The sequence below is a fragment of the Scyliorhinus torazame genome, chromosome 25 (genome assembly GCF_047496885.1).
Source record: "Scyliorhinus torazame isolate Kashiwa2021f chromosome 25, sScyTor2.1, whole genome shotgun sequence".
NCBI lineage: Eukaryota > Metazoa > Chordata > Chondrichthyes > Carcharhiniformes > Scyliorhinidae > Scyliorhinus > Scyliorhinus torazame.
In genome coordinates, this window is record NC_092731.1 from 42,773,579 (window position 1) to 42,792,994 (window position 19,416).

The 19,416-nt window shown below is 52.3% G+C and overlaps 1 protein-coding gene across 1 annotated transcript in view; it reads right to left on the reverse strand.

Moving 5' to 3' along the window:
* LOC140402506 (pancreatic secretory granule membrane major glycoprotein GP2-like) overlaps nucleotides 1-18,499 on the reverse strand; it is an 82,908-nt gene extending 64,409 nt beyond the window's left edge. The window contains exon 1 of the mRNA XM_072490364.1: nucleotides 18,458-18,499. The gene's annotated coding sequence lies outside the window, so the exon portion shown is untranslated. The remainder of the gene's footprint in view (nucleotides 1-18,457) is intronic.
* Nucleotides 18,500-19,416: the final 917 nt, after the last annotated feature.

Below are 19,416 nucleotides of genomic sequence, written 5' to 3' on the forward strand. Positions count from 1 at the left end.
ATCTCCGGCAATCTCAGCACCAACTGGCAGGTCTTCAAGCAGAAGTTTGGTCCCTACATTGAGGCCTCGGGCCTTGAGGATGCGCTGCTCCTATCAACTACGACGGCCCAAGCCATCCAGATTTTCAACTCGCTCACTTTTGCCGAAGGCGACGACAAGATGAAATTCAAGACCGTTTTAGCTAAATTCGACAGTTACTGTGAAGTCGAAACAAATGATAGCTTTGAGCGCTATGTCTTCCAGCAACGCCTTCAGGGTAAGGATGAACCTTTCCAATCCTTTATAACTCATCTCCGTATATAAGCGCAGTCCTGCAACTATGGTGACACCGCTGATTCCATCATCAGGGATCAGATCGTGTTTGGGGTCCACTCCGACTCTTTGCGGGAGCAACTCCTCAAAATTAAAAACATGACCCTGCCAGTCGCAATTGAGACGTGTAAAGTGCATGAACAGGCGAGAAATCGGTACTCCCGTTTCAAATCGGCAGAACAGGAACAACTTGCCTCCCACGAGGCAGAGAGTGTACAGGCCATCGCCCGGATGCGGCACCTAAGTATCGATGAAGGCAGCCATTTTGCGCTTGTCATAATATATACCCATGAACATCATGAGGTAAAAGCAGGAAGTGACAGACACCCAGGTGAGCCAATCAACATACAGAACAGAACACGACCAATCACCAGACAGGACACCAGAGGGGGTGGCTTCCAACTATAAAACAAACGAGGCATCAGCACTCTGCTTCTTTCCACTGGTGACAACTGTAGTGACAGTCAGGGTGTACAAATCATTCAACACCTTCTACACGTGGATTAGAGCTAGCCTGGTCCAGATAGTTAGTGATTGTTTACTTCGAGTAGCAGAGGGTCAACCCAAAGGCAGCTGTGTGCTTCGTTACTGATGTTCAATAAATCTTATTGAACCAATGCCTATGTTTGGTGTATGCTTTATCATTTAACTGCATCGTGTTGCAGTCCGTGTTACTCCAGGGTGAATAACACGACAGCGCGCTTTTCCCAGGGTGCCACGCATGCGCACCACGAACTGGAGAACGCAGCGGCCGAACACCAAACTGCGCAGGCGCGAATGTCGGCTGACCGCACTGCACATGTGCGACGATGCACAGAGCGTAACGACGTCAACGTCATGACGTGCCTGAACTGCGGCACCGCCCACTTAAAGCAGCAATGTCCTGCAAAAGGCAGACGATGTTTAAACTGTGGGAAGCCTGGACATTATGCCGCCTTGTGCAGGTCTGCACCACCGGTCAAGGGCCAGCGATCCCATTTCCAACGCAAACGCGTTCGATGTGTACAGCAAGGTCTACTGGATTCTGATCCTGGTAGCACTGCAGATCCAGAGGGTGACTGCCTGGAGTCCCCATATCGTGTGGGCATCATCACTACATGTGAACATGCCTCCTCAAATTCAGCAAAACGCCTATTTATGCTCAATGTGGATTCTGCGGACGAATGGCGTGCTGTCGTACACGTTAACCAACGCAGCATCCAGTTCAAGCTGGTCACTGGTGCTTCAGCCAATCGCATCTCTCCAGCTGATTTTCACCACATAGAAAACAACCCAAAATTCATCCGCCAGCCTGCCAGCTCCTCGATTATAATGGCAATGCCAAAACTGCACTAGGATCTTGTCATCTGTTTGTCTCCAACAAGACCATCAATGCCACACTGCGATTCGAAATCGTCAAGCCTGACAAGGCATCCCTGCTCGGTGCCCATGCATGCCAGCTACTCAACCTCGTACAGCGAGTCCATGCCATGTCCTCTGCCAATGTGGATCTTCCGGCTGACATTGATGACATCCTTGCTCAAGATCCGGATGTGTTTGATGGAATGGGTACGCTGCCATACTGCTACATGATCCTACTCAGGCCTGATGCCAGGCCTGTAATCCATGCACCACGCCGGGTGCCGGCTCCTCTGAAGGAACGTTTAAAGGCGCAGCTGCAGGAGCTCCAAGACCAGGGCATAATCTCTAAAGTGACGGAAGCGACTGACTGGGTCAGCTCGATGGTCTGTGTGAAAAAGCCCTCAGCAGAGTTGCGGATATGCATCGATCCCAAAGATCTTAACCAGAACATAATGTGGGAACACTACCCGATCCCGAAGCGGGAAGAACTGAAAAGTCATATGGCCCACGCCAAATTCTTCATGACGCTAGATGTATCGCGTGGTTTCTGGCAGATACAACTGGACGAGTCCAGCAGGAAGCTCTGCACGTTCAATACACCTTTTGGAAGGTACTGTTATAGCCGCATGGCGTTCGGCATTGTTTCAGCCTCTGAAATCTTCCACAGGGTCTTGGAGCAGATGATGGAGGGCATTGAGGGTGTGCGGGTCTATGTAGATGATGTAATCATTTGGTCCACGACCCCCGAGGAACACATATCTCGTCTCAAACAGGCAACATGTCCATGCAAACGGCCTCAAGTTGAACAAGGCCAAGTGCTCCTTTGGCATATCAACCATCACGTTCTTGGGCGACCAGATATCCCAGCAGGGTGTGCAACCAGAGTCAGACAAAGTCAAGGCCATTGACGCCATGAAGACCCCGGAAGACAAAAAGGTGGTACTACGCTTCCTCAGTATGGTAAACGTCTTGGGAAAGTTCATTCCCAACCTTGCATCACACACCAGGGCTCTCAGGCATCTGGTGAAGAAGTCCACTGCATTCCAGTGGCTACCCACACATCAAGTGGAGTGACTTGAGCTAAAGGTAAAGCTCACCACTGCTCCAGTACTAGCGCTTTTTGACCCGGACAGGGAGACAAAAATCTCCACGGACGCAAGCCAGGACGGCATTGGTGCGGTGCTCCTCCAGAAGGATGACTCCTCATCCTGGGCACTAGTGGTTTATGTGTCAAGGGCCATGACTCCTTCTGAACAGAGGTATGCCCAGATAGAAAAAGAGTGCCTGGGCCTCCTAGCCGGCATTGTAAAGTCCCATGACTACATCTACGGTCTACCAACCTTCACAATGGAGACTGACCACAGACCCTTGGTCCATATCATTCATAAGGACTTGAATGACATGACGCCCAGGCTATAGCGCATTCTCCTTCGACTCCGCAGGTACGATTTTGAGTTAGTATACACACCAGGCGAGGAGCTGAGAATTGCGGATGCCCTGTCCCGCTCCATCACCTCGCCCTGTGAACAGGTTGTCTTCATCCGCCACATTGAGGCACAGGTGCAGCTGTGTGCCAGCAACCTCCCGGCCTCAGATGAAAGAGTGATCAACATTCGTGAAGAAGCTGCCAAGGACCCTCTTCTGCAGCGGGTAATGCACCACCTCGCAAATGGTTGGCAAAAAGGGCAACGCCCTCAGTTCTTTAATGTGAAGGACGACCTGACAGTCGTCGAGGGGATCCTCCTCAAGCTAGATCGTATTGTTATTCCTCACAGTCTGCAGAGTTTAGTGCTCAAACAAATCCACAAGGGACACCTCGGTGTGGAAAAGTGTAGGCGCAGGGCCCGGCAGGCTGTCTATTGGCCTGGGATCAGCCAGGACATATCCAACATGGTCCTCAATTGTGTGACCTGCCAGCGTTTCCAGCCTGCTCAGGCGAAAGAAACACTCCAGCAACACGAGACTGTGACCTCTCCATGGTCCAAGGTGGGAATTGGCCTTATTCACGCCAATGGGTGTGACTATGTGCTCATCATAGATTACTTCTCAAATTACCCGGAAGTTGTGAAGCGGTCAGACCTCACATCAAGGACAGTCATCAAGGCCTGCAAGGAGACATTTGCCAGGCATGGTATTCCGCTCACTGTCATGAGCGACAATGGTCCCTGCTTCCACAGCCAAGAGTGGTCCAATGTCACCAAGTCGTACCAATTCAACCACATGACCTCAAGCCCACACTACCCGCAGTCCAACGGGAAGGTCGAGAAAGGGTCCATATAGTGAAGCAACTGCTCTGCAAGGCTGCGGACTCTGCTTCTGACTTCAACCTTGCGCTGTTGGCGTACAGGGCAACCCCTCGGTCAACCGGTATGTCTCCGGCTCAACTCCTCATGAATAGAGACCTGCGGACGACTGTTCCAGCCAGACACTTACCAGACCTGGATCCCCTCCCAGTGCTGCAAAAGGTGCAGCAGCTCAGGAACCGGCAAAAGCTGACGTACGATGCTCCTGCTCCCGATTTGCCTGTGCTATCTCCGGAAGATGCTGTTTGGATCAAGCTACCTGATGGAGGCTGGTCAGCTCCAGCTGTTGTTGTGCGACAGGCTGCTCCCAGATCGTTTGTAGTACATTCGGCTGATGGCTCCATTGTCAGGCGCTACAGAACAGCACTGCTCAAAGTTGCCTGCCCACCACCAGATCCTACTTTTCCATACGTTGTTATGCTTCCTCCGGACACCTCGCACCACAAGGCCACCAATCTGGCAGCAATCCCTCCTGCCCAGGCAAGCCAAGGTGTCTTATGGTCTTATCTGTGTGAAAAAATAACGAGGTTTGTCCTTGAACTCGTCATGTCTCGTCTTAAATTGTCTTTGAAGTTTTGAGGGTTTTAAACTTCCATTTGCCAGTGCTTCCCTGCATATAACACACATGAACTTTGCACCCTGATTTGCAGAGTGATAATCACTAACCCACACCCCAAGTGATCATCTTTAAGCTGCTTTGTTCCGGTTTTCAGCTTCTTTTCACGGGTTGTTGAGCAGAGGCCCTGGAGCTCACACCAGCACTGCCGGCAGCTACAAAATGGAGGCGGGCACTTTTGCGATCGCGGTCAGCGTCACATGGCACCGTAATCGGGAACGCCGAAACGCATGGCCCCGGGATGAGGAACGGCAAGATACATAGTCCTGTGACCCTCCCGACACCCACCCACGACTCACCCACGGGTTACCACCCTGGGTTTGAAAATGACAGTGCTGGAGCAGGTTTCTGTCTTTCTCCATTATTTTTGGGACCTGGGCATCACTGGCAACGCCAGCATTTCTTGCCCTTGCCCAGCTCTGGAACTGAGGGGCTAACTCGGACATTTCAGAGGCGTCGTTAAGAATCAACCACATTGCTGTAGGTTTGGATTCACTGGTAGAACAAAGGCCAAAGAACAAAGAAAATTAAAGCACAGGAACAGGCCCTTCGGCCCTCCCAGCCTGCGCCGATCCAGATCCTTCATCTAAACAGGTCTTCTATTTTCCAAGGATCTACTTCCCTATGTTCCCCGCCCGTTCATATATCTGTCTAGATGCATCTTAAATGATGCTATCGTGCCCGCCTCTACCACCTCGCTGGCAAAGCGTTCCAGGTACCCACCACCCTCTGCGTAAAAAACTTTCCACACACATCTCCCTTAAACTTTCCCCCTCTCACCTTGAAATCGTGACCCCTTGTAATTGACACCCCCACTCTTGGAAAAAGCTTGTTGCTATCCACCCTGTCCATACCTCTCATAATTTTGTAGACCTCAATCAGGTCCCCCCTCAACCTCCGTCTTTCCAACGAAAACAATCCTAATCTACTCAACCTTTCTTCATAGCTAGCACCCTCCATACTTGGCAACATCCTGGTGAACCTCCTCTGCACCCTCTCTAAAGCATCCACATCCTTCTGGTAATGTGGCGACCAGAACTGCACACAGTATTCCAAATGTGGCCTCACCAAAGTCCCTTACAACTGTAACATGACCTGCCGACTCTTGTACTCAATACCCCGTCCGATGAAGGCAAGCATGCTGTAGGCCTTCTTGACCACTCTATCGACCTGTGTTGCCACCTTCAGGGTACAATGGACCTGAACTCCCAGATCTCTTTGTACATCAATTTTCCCCAGGACTCTTCCATTGACCGTATAGTCCGCTCTTGAATTAGATCTTCCAAAATGCATCACCTCGCATGTGCCTGGATTGAACTCCATCTGCCATTTCTCTGCCCAACACTCCAATCTATTTATATTTTTCTGTAGTCTCTGACAGTCCTCCTCGCTATCTGCAACTCCACCAATCTTAGTATCATCTGCAAACTTGCTAATCAGACCACCTATACCTTCGTCCAGATCATTTATGAACATCACAGACAACAGTGGTCCGAGCACGGATCCCTGTGGAACACCACTAGTCACCTTTCTCCATTTTGAGACACTCCCTTCCACCACTACTCTCTGTCTCCTGTTGCCCAGGCAGTTCTTTATCCATCTAGCTAGTACACCCTGAACCCCATACGACTTCACTTTTTCCATCAACCTGCCATGGGAAACTTTATCAAACGCCTTACTGAAGTCCATGTATTTGACATCTACAGCCCTTCCCTCATCAATTAACATTGTCACTTCCTCAAAGAATTCTATTAGGTTTGGAAGACATGACCTACCCTGCACAAAACCATGTTGCCTATCACTGATAAGTCTATTTTCTTCCAAATGTGAATAGATCCTATCCCTCAGTATCTTCTCCTACAGTTTGCCTACCACTGATGTCAAGCTCACAGATCAAGAAATTCCCTGGATTATCCCTGCTACCCTTCTTAAACAAAGGGACAACATTAGCAATTCTCCAGTCCTCCGGGACCTCACCTGTGCTCAAGGATGCTGCAAAGATATCTGTTAAGGCCCCAGCTATTTCGTCCCTCGCTTCCCTCAGTAACCTGGGATAGATCCCATCCGGACCTGGGGACTTGTCCACCTTAATGCCTTTTAGAATACCCAAAACTTCCCCCTTTCTTATGCCGACTTGACCTAGAGTATTTAAACATCCATCCCTAGCCTCAACATCTGTCACGTCCCTCTCCTTGGTGAATACCGATGCAAAGTACTCATTAAGAATCTCACCCATTTCCTCTGACTCCACGCATAAATTCCCTCTTTTGCCTTTGAGTGGGCCAATCCTTTCTCTAATTACCCTCTTTCTCCTGATGTACGAAAAGGCCAGACCGGGTAAGGACGGCAGATTTCCCTCCCCAATGGGCATTAGTGAACCAGTTGGAGTTTTCAGAGAATCGATGATAGTTTCACGGTCACCATTACTGAGACGAGCTTTCACTTCTCGTGTTTTTAAAATTATTAACTGAACATTTAAATTCCACCAGCTGCCGTGGTGGGATTTGAACCCGTGTCCCCAGAGCATCAGTCTGGGTCTCTGCGTTACTAATCCCCCTCCCACCACTTTGTTTAAAGTCTGCTCCACAGCCCTGGTCATGTGATTTGCCAGGACCCAGCTCCCAGCGCCGTGCAAGTGAAACCCACCCCAATGGTACAGCTCTCTCTGTCCTCAGTACTGATGCCAGTGCCCCATGAATGGTGACCCATTGCTCCCACACCAATCTCTGAGCCACGCACTCAACTCACGGGTCTTTTCCGGCCCACACCGGAGTCCGACCACGCGGCCGCTCCCTCCAGACTCCAACCACGTGACCTGAGCCAACCACGTGGTGTTCAGCCTGTAGTAACTGGGGGAAGAAAAGGTTAAAAAGACGGGGCCTTTCTGGGCCTTTCCGGGCCCCCATCCAGGCCAACCTCACCGTGACTAGACTGTGGGGGCGCGAGGACCTGCCAGCGAAGTGGGAATGGCCGAGCCAACACCGGAGCGACAGGGATCCGACCACATCGGAAAGCGAGCCCAATCTCACTGCCCCACGAGACCAGACCGGCCCATGTACAACACCCTCCAGTGAGCCGGACACCACCACCATCATCCACGACTCCTCCGAACGCAATCACTTACTTTACGCAAAGCCAGCCCTGCCATCCAAGAGTAGTCGCCCACCCAGGAAGCAGGGAAAATGCGCCGGCCTGAAGGTGAAACTTAAATTACGCGGCTTCAAGACTCCTCTCCCCAGCGTAACCCTGGCGAACGTGCAAGCGATTGAGACAAGCTGGATGACCTCAACACTAGACTTACCTCCCAGAGGAAGCGAGAAACTGCTGTGTGCTCTGCTTCACCGAGACATGGCTCACTCCGGCCACACCAGATTGTACCGTCCAAACCGAAGGCTTCTCGATTCACCGCACAGTGGCCTCAGGCTAGTCGAAGGACGGGGGTGTTTGCCTCCTCATCAACACCTCCTGGTGCTCGGCTGTGGGGTCCCTAGCGTGCCACTGCTCCCCTGGCCTAGAATACCTGACCGAGAAGTGTCGCCCCTTCTACCTCCCACGGAATTCATCTCTGCACTCATCACAGCATCTGCATCCCACTCCAGGCGGACGGGAAGAAAGCATTTGCCGAACTCCACTCCACCATCAACAACCAAGTAACTAATCACCTCGAAGCCCTGACAATTGTGGCTGGAGATTTCAACCAGGCCAACCTCAGGAAGGTCCTCCCCAAACTCCAGCAACATATCTCCTGCCCCACCAGAGGTACAAACACCCTGGACCACAGCTACATGAGCATCAAAGGTGCCTACCACTCCATTCCCCGACCACACTTTGGCAAATTCGACCACAAGTCGATACTCCTACTTCCGGCTTACAAACAGTAACTCGAGCGTGCTGAGCCAGTCAAGGAAACCATGCAGTGCTGGGCCGAGGCATTCGAGAACATCCTCCTCGGCTGCTTGGAGTGTGGACTGGTCCATATTCAAGACCGCGGCAGCGAACCTGGACGAGTGTGCAATCAGCGTCACAGACTTCATCAGTAAGTGTGTTGAGGATTGTGTACCAAAGAAGACAATTCGGGTATTCCCCAATCGGAAACCCCGGCTCAACCAAAGGGATCACTCGCTGCTGAAGCTCCGGGCGGAGGGGTTCAGGTCTGATGACCCTGACCTAGATAAGAAATCCAGGTACGACGTACGGAAAGCCATCAGGGACGCCAAAAGACAATACCGCATCAAACTGGAGTCCCAGGCTAAGGCAATAAACCCACAACGACTATGGAAGGGCCTACACAAGATCACAGGCTGTAAAGCAAGGCCAGGCGGAATATCTGGGGCTGGAACATCCCTCCGCGATGAACTGAACAGGTTCTATGCCAGCTATGAGCAGCCAGCCAATGCATCAGTGCCACCCGCCCCAACAGCCCTGGACACACCCATACCCACGATGACAGCCTCAAGAGGCGAGAGCTGAATCCGCGGAAAGCGACAGGCCCCGACGGAGTCCCTGAGCGAGCACTCAGAGCCTGCGGAGCGAGCTGGCGAGTGTATTCGCAGGCATCTTCAACACCTCACTCCTCCGCTCTGAGGTCCCCACCTCCTTCAAGAAGACCACCATAACACCAATACCAAAGAAGACAAGGTAGTGTGCCTCAACGACTACCGACCGGTCGCCCTGACGTCTATTATCATAAAATGCTTCGGGTGGCTAGTCATGAGACGGATTAACGCCAGCCTCCCAGACGGTCTCGATCCACTGCAGTTTGCCTATCACCACAACCGGTCCACAGCAGACACTATCTCGCTGGCTCTGCAATCAACACTCGAACACCTCAACAACAAGGACACCTTTTTTATAATATCTCTTTATTCGCATTTCTCATATTTATAAACAATTGTATATATGTCACATTTTTCTTACCCTCGTTAATTTACTTTATTGTACAGAAAGGTTTATTTTGTCTTTCTTTTAATTGGTCCCATATACATTTTGTCCCTCCCCATTCCCACCCCCCTGCCTTTTGTAATCCCCCTGTCCCTCCCCCTACCCACCCCCCCTGTCCCTTCGTCCTCCTGTGCTTTGTTTTTATTTCTGGGGGGGGGGGGGGGCGGATGTTAACCCTCCTCTTCTTTTTGTGGTTTCTCCACCTCCCTACCCTCCCCTCCCCGCCAGTGACAGCGGGAGCATGTCCCACCCTCCCCGCCAGTGACAGCGGGAGCATGTCCCACCCTCCCCGTCAGTGACAGCGGGAGCATGTCCCACCCTCCCCGTCAGTGACAGCGGGAGCGTGTCCCAACCTCCCCGTCAGTGACAACGGGAGCATGTGCCACCCTCCCCGTCAGTGACAACGGGAGCATGTCCCACCCTCCCCGCCAGTGACAACGGGAGCATATCCCACCCTCCCCGCCAGTGACAACGGGAGCATGTCCCACCCTCCCCGCCAGTGACAACTGGAGCGTATCCCACCCTCCCCGTCAGTGACAACGGGAGCGTGTCCCACCCTCCCCGCCAGTGACAATGGGAGCGTGTCCCACCCTCCCCGCCAGTGACAACTGGAGCGTATCCCACCCTCCCCGTCAGTGACAACTGGAGCGTATCCCACCCTCCCCGCCAGTGACAACGGGAGCAAGTCCCACCCTCCCCGCCAGTGACAATGGGAGCGTGTCCCACCCTCCCCGTCAGTGACAACGGGAGCCTGTCCCACCCTCCCCGCCAGTGACAACGGGAGCGTGACCCACCCTCCCCGTCAGTGACAACGGGAGCAAGTCCCACCCTCCCCGTCAGTGACAACGGGAGCATGTCCCACCCTCCCCGCCAGTGACAGCGGGAGCGTGTCCCACCCTCCCCGTCAGTGACAACGGGAGCATGTCCCACCTCCGAAAGTCCTCCTTCAATTGTTCAACCAATCAGGTCAATAACTGCTCCCACCCCCGTGCTCCCTGAATTCCCAAGTAACAGAAACTCCCACCCACCACTTTAAACAGCAGCTTCCCCCCCGTCTCCTCTCCTGCTCCCTGGCCTGGATCACAAAAATCTCACTTTTACCCAGAATCAATTTGCACCCCGAGAACCGGCGAAATTCCGCTGGGATCTGCATGACCTCCCCCGTCCCTCCTGACGGGTCAGAAATATATCGGAGTAGGTTGTCTGCTCATAATGAGACGGTGTATTCCAGCCCCTCCCCCCCCCCCCCACCCCGGACTAGTCCCTTTCAGTCCTTTGATGCTCTCAGCGCCATCGCCAATGGCTCTATAGCCAAGGCAAAAATAATGGGGAGAAAGGACATCCTTGCGTAGTCCCCCGGTGCAGTCTAAATTAGTCCGAACTCACCCGGTTCGTCCGCACATTCGCCACCGGTGCCTGGTACAGCAACCGATCCCAAGCCCAAACCGTCTCAGGATCGCCCACAAATAATTCCACTCCACCCAGCCAAAGGCCTTTTCCGTGTCCATAGCGACCACTACCTCCACCTCCCTCCCCTCGGAGGGCATCATGATCACATTTAGGAGCCTTCTAACGTTGGCCGTTAGCTACCTGCCTTTAACAATCCCCATCTGGTCTTCCCCTATCACCCCCGGAACACAGTCCTCCACCCTGAAAACCAAAATTTTGGCCAGCAGTTTGGCATCGACGTTCAGTAGGGGGAGTGGTCTGTATGACTTGTAGCGCACAATGACTTACGAGAGAGACGAGAAGTGATGAAGTCGATCCAGGCTTTATTAAGCAAGTCTTGTCCCCAGCAGTTCAGCAACAGAATGAAGCGGCGGGGAGAAGCTCGGGTTCTTATACTCCGCCTTCAGGGCGGAGCCAGGAGTCAGCAGCCAACCAGGACCCGGGATCTGTCAGCCAATAGCATCACGGCTTCACAGTCCCACATGACACCTAATACATACCACCACATTCACCCCTTGTTAAAAAGGAACCTGGCGGGGTGGTGGTTTGCATGGTGGTAGGGGTTTACAAGGCTGGTCCTGGGAGGAAAATTTCGGACATGTTACTATAGTTTTAGCCCTACACTGGGCTATGTACAAAGTTTGTGAAACTATTTACAAATATTAGTAAGAGAAAAACATTTTTTTTTTTTGTTACAATACAACAACATTCTTGGTGTCACGCGGATGCCACGAGTCGAGCGGGCGGTCTGGTCTTCCCCGTCGATCGCCTCAGCCCCGGTGGTGGTGCAGGTGCTTGATCAGGCGTTGTCGTCTCCGGGAGCGTTTTGGTGTTCGTTCCTGTTTCACTCCTGGGCGGGCGCTAAGTGGACCGATCCTCCCGGGAAGGGGGCGGTCGTGGGGTGCGCCGGTGGTATGGAGGGGATGATCGGTGTCGGGGGGGTGTGTGTGTTGCCGGCGGGCGCCAGGTCCCGCAGGGAGACCGTATCCTGTCGGCCGTCGGGGTACTCCACGTAGGCGTACTGCGGGTTCGCGTGGAGAAGGTGAACCCTCTCGACCAACGGGTCCGACTTGTGCGCCCGCACATGTTTCCGGAGCAAGATGGGTCCTGGGGCCGCCAGCCAGGTCGGCAGTGTCGTTCCGGAGGAGGACTTCCTGGGGAAGACAAGGAGGCGCTCATGAGGCGTTTGGTTAGTGGTGGTACACAGCAGCGACCGGATGAAGTGGAGAGCATCCGGGAGTACCTCCTGACACCGGGAAACTGGGAGATCCCTGGACCGTAGGGCCAGCAGGACTGTCTTCCAGACCTTGCCGTTCTCCCTCTCTACTTGCCCATTCCCCCGGGGGTTGTAGCTGGTCGTCCTGCTCGAGGCTATGTCCTTGCTGAGCAGGAACTGGCGCAGCTCGTCACTCATGAAGGAGGACCCCCTGTCGCTATGGATATATGCGGGGCAACCGAACAGTGTGAATATGGTGCCAAGGGCTTTAATGACTGTGGCCGCGGTCATGTTGGGACAGGGGATGGCGAAGGGGAAATGAGAGTACTCGTCCACCACGTTCAGGAAGTATGCGTTGCGGTCGGTGGAGGGGAGGGGCCCTTTGAAATCCAGACTGAGGCGTTCAAAGGGGCGGGATGCCTTGATCAGGTGCGCTCTATCCGGCCTGAAAAAGTGCGGTTTGCACTCTGCGCAGATGTGGCAGTTCCTGGTGACTGTACGGACCTCCGCCACAGAGTAGGGGAGGTTGCGGGACTTTATGAAATGGTAGAACCGAGTGACCCCCGGGTGGCAGAGGTCCTCGTGGAGGGTTTGGAGGTGGTTAATTTGTGCGTTGGCACATGTGCCGCGGGATAGGGCATCGGACGGCTCGTTCAGCTTTCCGGGACGGTACAAGATCTCGTAGTTGAAGGTGGAGAGCTCGATCCTCCACCTTAAGATCTTGTCATTTTTAATTTTGCCCCGCTGTGCATTATCGAACATGAAGGCTACCGACTGTTGGTCGGTGAGGAGAGTGAATCTCCTGCCGGCCAGGTAATGCCTCCAATGTCACACAGCTTCCACTATGGCTTGGGCTTCCTTTTCCACTGAGGAGTGGCGGATTTCTGAGGCGTGGAGGGTTCGGGAGAAAAAGGCCACGGGTCTGCCCGCTTGGTTAAGGGTGGCCGCCAGAGCTACGTCGGATGCGTCGCTCTCGACCTGGAAGGGGAGGGACTCGTCGATGGCGCGCATCGTGTCCTTTGCGATATCCGCTTTGATGCGGCTGAAGGCCTGGCGAGCCTCTGTCGGCAGGGGGAAGGTAGTGGTCTGTATTAGCGGGCGGGCCTTGTCTGCATACTGGGGGACCCACTGGGCGTAATATGAAAAGAACCCCAGGCAACGTTTCAGGGCTTTGGAGCAGTGGGGGAGGGGAAATTCCATAAGGGGGCGCATGCGTTTGGGGTCGGGGCCTATTATCCCATTGCGCACTACGTATCCCAGGATGGCCAACCGGTTTGTGCTAAAAACGCACTTTTCCTCGTTGTATGTGAGATTCAGGGCATTAGCGGTCTGGAGGAATTTTTGGAGGTTGGTGTCGTGGTCCTGCCGATCGTGGCCGCAGATGGTTACGTTGTCGAGATACGGGAACGTGGCCTGCAACCCGTGCTGGTCAACCATTCAGTCCATCTCCCGTTGGAAGACCGAGACCCCGTTCGTGACACCAAATGGGACCCTTAGGAAGTGGTATAGACGCCCGTCTGCCTCGAAGGCTGTGTACTCGCGGTCACCTGGGCGGATGGGGAGCTGGTGGTAGGCGGACTTGAGGTCCACGGTGGAGAAAACCTTATACTGGGCAATCCGATTTACCATGTCGGATATGCGGGGGAGAGGGTACGCATCTAGCTGTGTGTACCTGTTGATGGTCTGGCTATAGTCTTTGACCATCCTTTGTTTCTCCCCGGTCTTTACTACTACCACCTGGGCTCTCCAGGGACTATTGCTGGCCTGGATTATGCCTTCCTTCAGCAGCCGCTGGACTTCGGACCGAATGAATGTCCGGTCCTGGGCGCTGTACCGTCTGCTCCTAGTGGCGACGGGTTTGCAATCCGGGGTGAGGTTTGCAAACAAGGACGGCGGTTCAACCTTGAGAGTTGCGAGGCCGCAGATAGTGAGTGGGGGTATTGGGCCGCCGAATTGAAATGTTAGGCTCTGCAGGTTACACTGGAAATCTAATCCCAGTAATGTGGGCGCGCAGAGTTGGGGAAGGACGTAGAGCCTGTAGTTCTTAAACTCCCTCCCTTGCACCGTTAGGTTCGCGATGCAGAACCATTTGATCTCCACGGAGTGGGATCCTGCAGCTAGGGAAATCTTTTGCGTACTTGGATGGATGGTCAGAAAACAGCGTCTTACCGTGTCGGGGTGAATGAAACTTTCGGTGCTCCCGGAGTCGATCAGGCATGGTGTCTCGTGTCCGTTGATCAGCACCATTGTTGTCGTCGTCTGGAGCGTCCGGGGCCGTGATTGATCCAGAGTCACCGAAGCCAGTCGTGGTAGTAGTGTCTCGGCGTCTTCTTCGGACCCCATGGAGCCGTCGATGCTGGGGTCCATTGTTGTCAACCAAGATGGTGGCGTCCATGAATCGCACGTGGTCGGGGGTGGACAAAATGGCCGCCCCTATGGGTCGCACGTGGCTGGAGGGTCACAGGATGGCGGCGCCCATCCTCCCCTCGTGGTGCCCGGGACCCAAAATGGCGGCACCCGCGGGTCGCACATGGGGTGCTGGGGGGGTTGGGGAGCGTTCGGGCTATGCTGGGCTCGTTCTTCTCCGGGGATTGCGGCGACCCCCCGGGACCGGCACACAGCCGCGTAATGGCCCTTCTTGCCACAGCTTTTACAAATAGCTGCGCGGGCCGGGCAGCGCTGCCGGGGGTGTTTCGCTTGCCCGCAGAAATAGCAGCGGGCCCCCCCGGGATGGTCTAGCGCTTTAACCGCGCAAGCCTGTGAGGGGGGGGGGTTGTCGTGACGGGGGTCCACGGAGCCCAAGGGGCTGCCGCGTGGTTGGGGCCGTAGGCGCGGGCGTTTTGCGAGGCCACATCTAGGGAAGCTGCGATGACCCGTGCCTCTGAGAGTCCTAACGACTCTCTTTCTAAAAGTCTTTGGCGGATTTGGGGAGAGTTCATACCTGCCACAAAAGCATCGCGAATTAGCATGTCCGTGTGTTCCATCGCGTTCACCGGCGGGCAGCTGCAGCCCCGTCCCAAAATTAGCAGCGCGGCGTAGAATTCTTCTAGCGATTCTCCAGGACTTTGCCGTCTCGTTGCGAGTTGGTGGCGCGCGTAGACCGGTTCACGGGGTGAACGTAGATGCTCTTCAGTAACGTGAGCGCCGTCGGGAAATCCTCTGCGTCTTCTATGAGAGGGTAAATTTCCGGGCTTACCCTCGAATGCAGGACCTGCATTTTCTAGTCTTCTGTGATCCGGCCGGGGGCCGTTCGGAGGTAGCCTTCAAAACATGCTTGCCAGTGTTTAAATACTGCTGCCGAGTTCGCTGCGTGGGGGCTGATCCGCAGGCATTCCGGGGCGATCTGGAGCTCCATAGTCTTTTAAGCTCGCTTAATAAATTGTAGCGCACAATGACTTACGAGAGAGACGAGAAGTGATGAAGTCGATCCAGGCTTTATTAAGCGAAACTTGTCCCCAGCAGTTCAGCAACAGAATGAAGCGGCGGGGAGAAGCTCGGGTTCTTATACTCCGCCTTCAGGGCGGAGCCAGGAGTCAGCAGCCAACCAGGACCCGGGATCTGTCAGCCACTAGCATCACGGCTTCACAGTCCCACATGACCCCTAATACATACCACCACATGACTCACATAGCTCTGGGTCCTTCTCCCGCTTCAGGATCAATGAGATTGAAGCCTGCGATATTGTTGGGGGAAGGACACTTCACGTCCTTGCCTCATTAAATGCCCTCACAGCTATATTGGTTTTTGATTAACTTGCTGGCCTCGAACAGGGTTTGGAACAGGCTGATGAATTGTCCCCAAGTAGGAAGCTTCCTCTGACCCTCGGGTGGCGAACTTAATCTTCTCCAGGTGGAGAAAGTCCGAGAGGTCAGCGAGCCAGACTGTCGCTGTGGGTAGTGCTGCCGATCGCCACCGAGCAGGATTCTCTGGTTTGCGATTAGGGAAGCGGAAGCAATGGCGTTAGCCGCTTTCCTTTTTGCGTAGTTCTGGTTGATCCGATGTCCCAAAGGTTGCCACTATTAGGCATGGCTTCACCCTCACCCCCACAAACTTGGGCATTGCCTCGGTCGGCAATTTTATTATTCAAATCGCGAATCATGTTCTGTGTCAGTTCGACCATAAGACATAGGTGCAGAATTAGGCCACTCGGCCCATCGAGACTGCTCCACCATTCAATCATGGCTGATATTTTCTCATCCCCATTCTCCTGCCTTCTTCCCATAACCCCTGATCCCCTTATTAATCAAGAACCTATCTATCTCTGTCTTGAAGACACTCAGTGATTTGGCCTCCACAGCCTTCTGCGGCAAAGAGTTCCACAGATTCACCACCCTCTGGCTGAGAAAATACTCCTCATCTCTGTTTTAAAGGATCGTCCCTTTAGTCTGAGATTGTGCCCTCTGCTTCTAGTTTTAAGTTCAAGTAGAAACATCCTCTCCACGTCCACTCTATCCAGGCATCGCAGTATTCTGTAAGTTTCAATAAGATCCCCCCTCATCCTTCTAAACTCCAACGAGTACAGACCCAGAGTCCTGAACAGTTCCTCATATGACAAGCTCTTCATTCCAGGGATCATTCTTGTGAACCTCCGTTGGACCCTTTCCAAGGCCAGCACATCCTTCATAGATACATCGATACATAGCAGATAGGAGCAGGAGAAGGTCTTTTGGCCCTTCGAGCCTGTTCCGACATTCATCACGATCATGGCTGATCATTCAACTCAGTAGCATAATCCTCCTTTCTTCCCATAGCCTTTGATCCGATTCACCCCAAATGCCATATCCAGCCGCCTCTTGAATATATTCAATGTTTTAGCATCAAGTATTTCCTGTGGGAATGAATTCCACAGGCTCACCACTCTTTGTGAAGAAATGTCTGCTCATCTCTGTCCGAAATGGTTTCCCCTGAATCCTCAGACTGTGACCCCTGGTTCTGTGCACCGCACCAGGCCCTGAATAATTGCAGCAACACATCCCCGTTTCAATTCTCGAGACCTCTCGCAATGAAGCCAACATACCATTAGTTTTCTTTACCGCCTGCTGCACTTGCACGCTTACCTTCAGGCGACTGGTGCACAAGAATGCCCAGGTCCCGCTGCACACTCCCCTCCCCCAATTTACAACCATTCAGGCAGTAATGGATATTTAGTATAATATAATATTTGATATCATGATGGGGCCCAAAACTGCTCACAATACTCCAAATGATGTCTCACCAGAGCCTTATACAGCATATGAAGTACTTCACTGCTCTTGTGTTCTATCCCTCTCGACACGAATGCTGACATTGCATTTTCCTTCCTTATTGCCAATTGAACCTGCACATTAACCTTAAGAGAATCGGGAACAAGACTCCCATTGTGCTCCTGATTTCATAAGCATTTCCCTTTTTAGAAAATAGTCTATGCCTCCATGTCTCCTTCCAAAGTGCATAACCTCACACTTCCACATTATATTCCATCTGCCAATTCTTTGCCCACTCGCCTATCCTGTCCAAGACCTTCTGCAGCCTCCCTGCTTCCTCAATACTACCGGTCTCTCTACAGATCTTTGTATCATCTGCAAACTTAGTAACAGTGCCTTCAGTTCCTTCTTCCAGATCATTAATGTATATTGTGAAAAGTTGTGGTCCCAGCACAGACCCCTGAGGCACACCACTAGTCACCTGCTGCCATCCTGAAAAAGACCCCTTTATCCCCACTCTCTGCCTTCTGCCAGTCAGCCAATCCTCTATCCATGCCAGGATCTTACCCTGAACACCATGGGCTTTTAACTTATTTAACAGTCTCCTATGCGGCACATTGTCAAAGGCCTTCTGGAAATCTAAATAAATCACGTCCACTGGTTCTCCTTTGTCTAACTTCCTTGTTACTTCCTCAAAGAACTCTAACAGATTTGTCAGACATGGCATCCCCTTGAATAAACCGTGCTGACTCAGTCCTATTTTACCAGGCACTTCCAAGTACTCCGCGATCTCATCTTTAATAATTGACTCTAAAATCTTACAAATGACCGAAGTCAGGCTAACCAGCCTATAATTTCCCACCTTCTGCTTCCCTCCCTTCTTTAATAGTGGTGTAACATTAGCCACTTTCCAGTCCCCTGGGACCCTTCCTGCTTCCAGTGATTCCTGAAAGATCACAAACAATGCCTCCACAATCTCTTCACATATCTCTTTTACATCCCTGAGGTGTAGTCCATCCGGTCCAGGAGATTTATCCACCTTCAGACTTTTCAATTTCCCCCGAACATTCCCCTTAGTGATGGTCACTGCACTCACCTCTGACCCTTGAGTCCCCTCGAGCTCTGGCATCCCTCTGGTGTCTTCCGCAGTGAAGATTGATGCAAAGTGTTCAAGGTGAAAATATTCACAAGAAGGCCTGAGGATGAGTAAAGAAGTAGTTTATTATATCAGATCTGGGAGAAAAGGCCTGAGGCTCCCCAGCCTATTGACAGCACTCTTTCTCACTTGAGCTGAGGCTCACACGGGTTAATATACAGATACAAGGGGCGGATTCTTATTTACATACAATCAATCAACTGTATTCGCGTCACACTTTATTACATGCAGTCAATCAATTTTCTTAGCATCCCAGTTATCACATATATGGTTAAAGTGGGTGTTGTCTTACCCGCCCCTAACTTCATACAGAAGTCATTCAAAACTAACACAAGGATATGTCCTGTCTACAGCGGGGGACCTTGAGCTTTATCAAGGATACATTGCACTCCTTGTTCTGTGAAGCTGTTCTCAGCGGCTGTTGGAATACTCTCTATACATACCCACGGTTGGTTCTCATGAGGCAGCTTAAGTTCAGCGATTTTGTGTCTTTAATATTTTGTGTCTTTAATATTGCTAAAACAGCTGACAGCCATTTTGTGTCCTTCCTGATATTAACAAGCATTGTGTACACACTATCTGTTTCTACAAACTGCCTCTTCTAAACAGGCATCTGAGCCAATGAGTACCATTTGTCTCAGCAGAACTATTCAAAAGTAATATAGGAGCACAAATGTAGTTACAGGGCCACCTATAATTTATATCATAGTCCAGTATCAGAAAATGCCCTCCAACACAAGCCATCTCTTTGTTTCCTATTATTACTTGTCCAGCCGCATTTTCCAGTGGTCCAATGTCTATTTTGCCTCTCTGTTACCTTTTATATATTGAAAAAAAAGTCATCCTATCTTCTATTATATTACCAGCTAGCTCGCACCCATACTTCATCTTCTCCCCCC